At 33.2% G+C, this 7,162-nt stretch overlaps 1 non-coding gene across 1 annotated transcript; it reads right to left on the minus strand.

The window, feature by feature from the left end:
* Positions 1-5,407: 5,407 nt before the first annotated feature.
* Trnae-uuc lies at positions 5,408-5,479 on the minus strand. The gene has a single exon. It is a non-coding gene; the product is annotated as a tRNA-Glu (tRNA).
* Between the last annotated feature and the right edge of the window lie 1,683 nt (positions 5,480-7,162).

The following is a 7,162-nucleotide window of genomic DNA, read 5'->3' on the forward strand; positions in this document are numbered from 1 at the left end:
GTGATTAGTGACCGTTAATCGATAATTATTCAGAAATCGTGAGATGCGGTCTGGTGTGATGTAGGTTTCAGAAAAACATTTTCTTTATCGTGCCAACGTTTGAATGAGAAGAAACTCGCATCGGCTATCAACCAGAGAACATTTTTGCTAAAATACAGACAACACAAGGCCCTGAAGATGATCTCAATAAAGATCGAAACGTTGGCATGATAAAGAAAATGTTTTTCTGAATCCTACATCACACCAGACCGCATCTCACGATTTCTGAATAAATCGATTAACGGTCACTAACCACCACACATTTCTACACGAGAAGAACGAAGAAGATGGGATTCTATGAACAAATTTCAACTACATATGGACACGAAGCTAAAAGTATTCTGAAGGACATCGCCAACAATGAGAAGAAACTCCCATCGGCTATCAGCCAGAGAACTTTTTTGTTGAAATGTAGACAACACAAGGCCCTGAAGATGATCTCAATAAAGATCAAAACGTAGGCACGATAAACAAAATGTTTTTCTGAAACCTACATCACACCAGACCGCATCTCACGATTTCTGAATAATTAGACGTAATTATATTATTAAAAATATTATTACAAAAATAATAATGATATATATGTATATAATAAAAATAAATTTAGGTAAGTAATATATAACTACACGTGTGAGGGTTTACCTTTTGATTTTATGTTAGCTATTGTAAAAATACCATCAATTCACAATTACAACTTAATTATTCAGATTTAATTAAATTAAAATGTTATTAAAAGGTCTCATCTCAAATATATGTTGTTATGATATGTACGATTAGAAAAGATTAACTATATTGTTAATAATTATCTATATGTGCATTTAATTACAAATATTTGTAATATGCCGCCATAATTATCGGTTCCAGGCAACTCCTCAATTCCCTCGCCAGCATCCCACCTCGCATGCTAAATAACCATCCCATCCCCTTCTGCTCTTCGGTTAAAAACCTAGGAGTAGTCTTTGACCAAAACCTTTCCTGGCATTCTCACATTTCCCAAATTTCCCGCCATTCCATTGCCTCCCTCAGCCTGTTTCGTCGGTCCTGGCTTCTCTTACCTTTCTCCACCCGCAAACTCCTTGTATCTTCCCTTATACTTCCCTTCTTCGATTATAGCTGTTTGGCATACGGTGGTCTCTCGGAGGGGGAGAACGCGCGATTGAAGCGTATTATGAATTGTTGCGTAAGATTTGTGTACGGCACCCCACGGGGATCCCGGGTGTCGGGGTTGTATTCCCAACTTTCCTGGCTATTCCCCTCCTTCCGTGCACAGTATTTCCTAGGTTGCTTTCTTTTCCAGTCCATCCACACTCGTCGTCCTCCTTACATCATCCAATCCCTCCAATTCAACTCCTCACATCTCACTCGTAAGACCCGCTCATCCCCAATCGACCTTATCCTTCCGCAACATACAACCCATACCTTCGAAAGATCCTTTCTGATCCGAGCCCCTAAACTCTGGAACTCCCTTCCCCTTTCTATTCGTCACGCTGCCTCCTTTTCCTCCTTTAAATCCCACCTGTATAATCACCTCCTCTCCCTCCAAGCAGAGACCTCACGTTAACATTTGTTATTTTTGTTTAATATTCTCGTAATTTTTTCTTCTGTCCTGCCTTATTGGTATACATTGTGCCAAGATTTCTATCTTTTTTTTTACTTTTAACTTCATAGAAGGAACTTCCTTTATTTATTTCATGTAAATTATTCTTAGGGGACATCAGTCCCAGAATAAAGTTATTTTTCTTCTTCTTCTATATTTGGACTTCATAATGTCTATCTATGTACTCTAGATTGTAAGAAAATTGTCCTTTCTGATTTATAGATAGTGTCCCACCTCTGAAGATGGCAAAATTTCAACCAAACCAGCGATGATCCATACCAGGGACCAACATACCAAGATGATCGGAGACGACCAGATTAATTTATCTGCTTTTCTTTATGTAAGTAAAAATCAAATAAATATCACTGCAAAAAATTCTTGTCAGGATCCTTATTTTTTTCTTTTTTAATATTGCAAAAATTAGCTAATAAGTTTCAATTAATTAATATTTATGTAAGGTAATGTTTGAAATAAAAAAGTCAATTTCACGAGCGGGATTCAAACTCACGACCTTCGGCTAAATACGCCGCTGCTTTACCACTTGAAGGGAAGTTGGTGTCCGAGTGGATGGAAGTCACGATAGCTCAAGTGGTAGAGCAGCAGCGTATTTAGTCGAAGGTCGTAGGTTCGAATCCTGCACGTGACACTGACTTTTTTATCTCAACCAATACCTTATATAAAGGTTAATTAATTGAAATCAGTTATTTGGTCAATCGGACCACAAAATCTAATGGATTAAACTAATAAGATTGAGATTAGATATTCGAAAAAAAATATAATGATCCTGATTTGGAAAGGCCGGTGAAATATAATAGTAAAATGCCCAAAATGGACTGTAAATGGTTGTTGGATGAAGGCCAACCTATACCAAAAGAGACCCCCGCGGGGTTTCGTGAGAACGACAAAGTTCTTAAGACCGGTGGGCGTTATAATATGGATATTAATAGCAGTTAATTAACATTGTAACCCGAATACTAATGAGGCCTCATTTTTCCATCGTTCGCATCATAATGGCCAGGTCAACGTCGCCTTTTTTCCTGTTCACCATTCCCTAATGGCCGACGTCTTTCAATTTGAAACCTTTCCTTCTTTTTGTCTTGCCCTTTTATAATTATGGCTGTGAAGTAACACCTGGTAATTGGTCCAGTTTCGGAACACAATCATGGCCGATTCTGCATAGTATCCCGTCTGGCTCAATTCCACGGTGGATGGGGTAAAATTCGAAAGTATATCTCAAATTTTCAAAAACCTATTACTTTTTTTACGAATGTACGTTTCATTGAAATAGTATCTGGTATTACATTGATAACATAAAAACAATATCTAACAATATCAAGTTACAAAATGCATTCTATTCCATGAATATTATTAACTAGTGGCCTCTTAGGCAATTGCCCCGTTCTAAAGTTAGAATCATGGAACGATATGATTTATGAACGTGGGAAAACGGATTGCGAATAGCAAATCGATAGAGAGAAAACTGAAACATTGTTAGTCGTTTTAGTTAGTCAATTTAGAGGCTCATCATAGTAGGTACAACACGGAATCATAACGAGTGCTTAAAACATAAATTAAATTTGGAGTCCTTTGACGAATGTGCACGAGTCGATGATCTACTTCTGAAGTACGGAAAATTCCAGCTAATTCTCCTGCTGGAGGTTACATCTACGCATAATCGGCACGCTATCAACAAAACGCAAGTTCAAGATAAAACTGTTTCAGTTGCAACCCTGTACGCTTCAGCAGACGGTTTTTTTACAAAATGCCACCAAGAGCTGTCTAGTGTTTTTTTAACTGGGCATCCTGAACGCCGCTTTGGAGGAAGAGTCTGTAAAATATAATTGACCATATGACGGAAATACACCATCACATGGCAACAAATTATGTGAATCGATAAATCTGTCCTGGTATCTTAGGTCCAAGAAGGTCCTTTTAGGAATTTCTTTGTTTGTGGCAGTGCCAGTATATCGCTTATACAATTAATTAATTTTGTTGTTTAATAAAATTTGTTGTTCTGGGATTAAAATAAGGCCATTGTGGTTGCAGGAGTTCTGGTTTTCTACGCTCAAAGTGTTTAGCATTGCAATGCATACATATAACATCCACTGAAACTGATTTGTGCTCGGGTTTTGCAGTTTTCGCTCAACAGTTTCGGAAATCGTATACGAAGCGAATAACTTTGCTTTTCACTTTTTTCGGGTTCGGAACGTAAAACCCGCCCAAGCTTTGGAGCTATTTTTTCCTTGAGTATTCATCCCAACTGTCAGACTGTTAAGGTTAGTGGTTAGTATAACACCCACAATATAATACCCAACATAGAACAGTTATGTGGTTAGTGGCATTAATATAACATGAATAAGTTTTAATAAAAATTATTGAGAGAACGATGTTTTCTTATATTTCGACCTCAACAGTTTAACTTATGATTTTTCCTTCTCGAAAGTGGGATAATAGGTCATCTCAAAAAAACAACAACCAGTTTTTCTTTCAATCCACAACGTTTCGGATTTATTTTAATTCTTCGTCAGGTGAGTTAGCGCAGTGGTTAAAGCAGTGGTCGTCACTCATTAATATTTTTTAACAGTTTATTTTAAAAAAGAGCCAGTATGGCACATATTTAAGTCTTTCAGACTCCGAACAAACGTTTTTTGTTCTCTCGGCTCTCCCACCTACAAGTTGTCAAAATATCTGGTAAAAACTCTGAACCATTTTAGAAAATTTAATTCCTATAACACATCTAACTCTTAAAACAAACAAAAAAGGGGGGAAAAAGAAAAAACGTTTGTTCAGAGTCTGAAAGACTTAAATATGTGCCATACTGGCTCTTTTTTAAAATAAACTGTTAAAAAATATTAATGACTGAACCACTGTTTTAACCACCTCATTAACTCACTTGAGGAAGGATTAAAATAAATCCGAAACGTACGGATTGAAAGAAAAACTGGTTGTAGTTTTGAGATGGCCTTTTATCCCACCTTCGAGAAGGAAAAATCAAAGTTAAAAATTATTTAATTACACTGGTTTGAAAGAAAGTAACTTATTAAGTAATTAATGCTTACATAATTAATAATGTATTAATGTAATAGTAACATAATAAAATATTAAGAACAAAGATAAAGAATTTTTGGTTAAATTTTTATCTGTCACTAAATAATTTTCAGGTGTTTAAATCATTTTTTTCAAACCATCATAATTACATTTTTTTAAATTAAACCTCATGCATTTTTGATCTTGTTTAATTAGGTTTGCATTACAATACGTATGTTACAATTAATATAGCGATAAAAATACATATAGTTTGAAATAAACCACAATGTGTAGAGATTAGTGACCGTTAATCGATAGTTATTCAGATATCGTGAGATGCGGTCGGGAGTGATGTAGGTTTCAGAAAAACATTTTCTTTATCGTGCCAACGTTTCGATCTTTTATTGAGATCATCTTCAGGGCCTGGGATTTACAATGTAATTTAATGTTTACATTAAATTACATTAATATAATTAATGTTTAATCCCAGGCCCTGAAGATGATCTCAATAAAAGATCGAAACGTTGGCACGATAAAGAAAATGTTTTTCTGAAACCTACATCACTCCCGACCGCATCTCACGATATCTGAATAATAAACCACAATATAAGAGTGTCTGGTTTTTTGTTTAAACATACTTTTTGTTTCCTCTTATTTAAAAATCTGGTCAAGTAAATTACCTGAGAGTTCAATATCAAAATATTTTTGAGTAAATTTATAAAACGGAAAAGTAAAAAAAATTTATTCCGGTACCGGGAATCGAACCCGAGCCTCCTGGGTGAAAGCCAGGTATCCTAGCCACTAGACCATACCGGAGTTGTTGCACTCAAGCCGTAAGCTGGTTGAAGAACTACGCTGCCGTAAAATAATAACTATATAACATGTAGAGATTGATTTTAATGCATACAAATTATATTGAGATCTTGTCTAATTTTTAACTTTGGTAAAGTCTCTTGTTACTAAATCAATGTATTTTTGTAATACATAGTTTAAAGGGAACGTTTTTTTAAATTTACGCAATTTATATTGATAATGGTTTAACAACCTAAGACAGCATATCTGTATAATATAATACTTTGTAAATAGTTAATTTTAAGTTTATGTTCAGTTTGAATACAATTCAGATAAAAGAAGTATATTCAATTATATTCCAACTACAATGAAAATTAAAAAAAAAAAAAAATTCAGCTTATGGGGAAAATACAAATAAAAACCTATCACCAAAAAGAATCCAAAATTGATAGTTAAATTTTTTTTTATTATANTTATAATTATATATAATTTATTATCATTATATATAATTTATTATAATTAATTATAATTTTTTCTTATAGTTATATAGTTATATTAGATTTTTTTATAGTTTTAGATTTTTTTAGAACTTTTTTTAAATTGACGCAATTAATATCGATAATCATTTAACTACGTAAGTTAACAAATCTGTATAATAAAGTAATTTGAAAAGAGATAATTTTAAGCTTATGTAATCAATGGAAAATGTTTTTCTCACTCTTATTCTCAAAGCAAATAATTAAAATATATTCAAAATAGCTTTCAAAATATACATATTATATTTAATATAATTAATTTAATATAAATTTAATATATATTTAAGTATACATTTTGATATATATTTAAGTATACATATTATATTTAACAAATATAGGTAGATATTACCATTTATAATCGATAGTAACGATCTACTAAACGTGTGAATCATGCAAGAATAATCATTATGTTATAATTATAATAATGGTTATTAATTATATATTTTTTAGATTTAATTACTAAACCTTCGACACACGCTCCAGCATAATCATAGTCACAATTTCTTGGGTTTCTTTTCAAGAACCAGACAACCATCAAACTAATTTTCTTTTTATATTGACTTCGGGGCATCAGCCTCCCGTCATCAGTCTCGTTTTCTTTTTCGAAAATGCTAAACATGAAAAACATGCGGAATAAAACAATAAAACATTAAATGCGGAAACACGCGTTAAAAAAAACCGAGGCTGATGTCCCAGAAATCGATATCAATAAAAAGAAAATGAGTTTGATGGCTTTCTAGTTCTTGGAAAGAAACCTGAGAAATATAAAAAGTCAACACTCCAAAAAAATTAGTAAAAAATTAGACTCAATTAGTTTTCTTGACTGATTAATGTTCTTGCTCATCCACCATAAAAGTTTTCATGTTTTAATATTTTCATACACGAAGGTTTTCGAGACTTTAAAGACACGTTGTAGAGTGTATTAGTACGGTATGTATTAAGAAAATTTGCCCCACCTTAATAAAATAATAATATTCCAACTGACAATATGGATTTTTTGGTGACAGTGGAATTTAATAGGGGGAGAAAAGTAATAATTTGTAAATAATCGTTCATCTAATTGATGATAAATGTCAAACGAGAAAAAACCTGACATAATTTTTCGATCACCCTAATATTTCGGAAGTGTAACTAGCTTACATTGACAATTATACGATGTGTTGTGTCTAAT

The sequence above is a fragment of the Cimex lectularius genome, unplaced genomic scaffold (assembly GCF_000648675.2).
Source record: "Cimex lectularius strain Harlan isolate CLEC.00 unplaced genomic scaffold, Clec_2.1 scaffold139, whole genome shotgun sequence".
In the NCBI taxonomy this organism is placed as follows: domain Eukaryota; kingdom Metazoa; phylum Arthropoda; class Insecta; order Hemiptera; family Cimicidae; genus Cimex; species Cimex lectularius.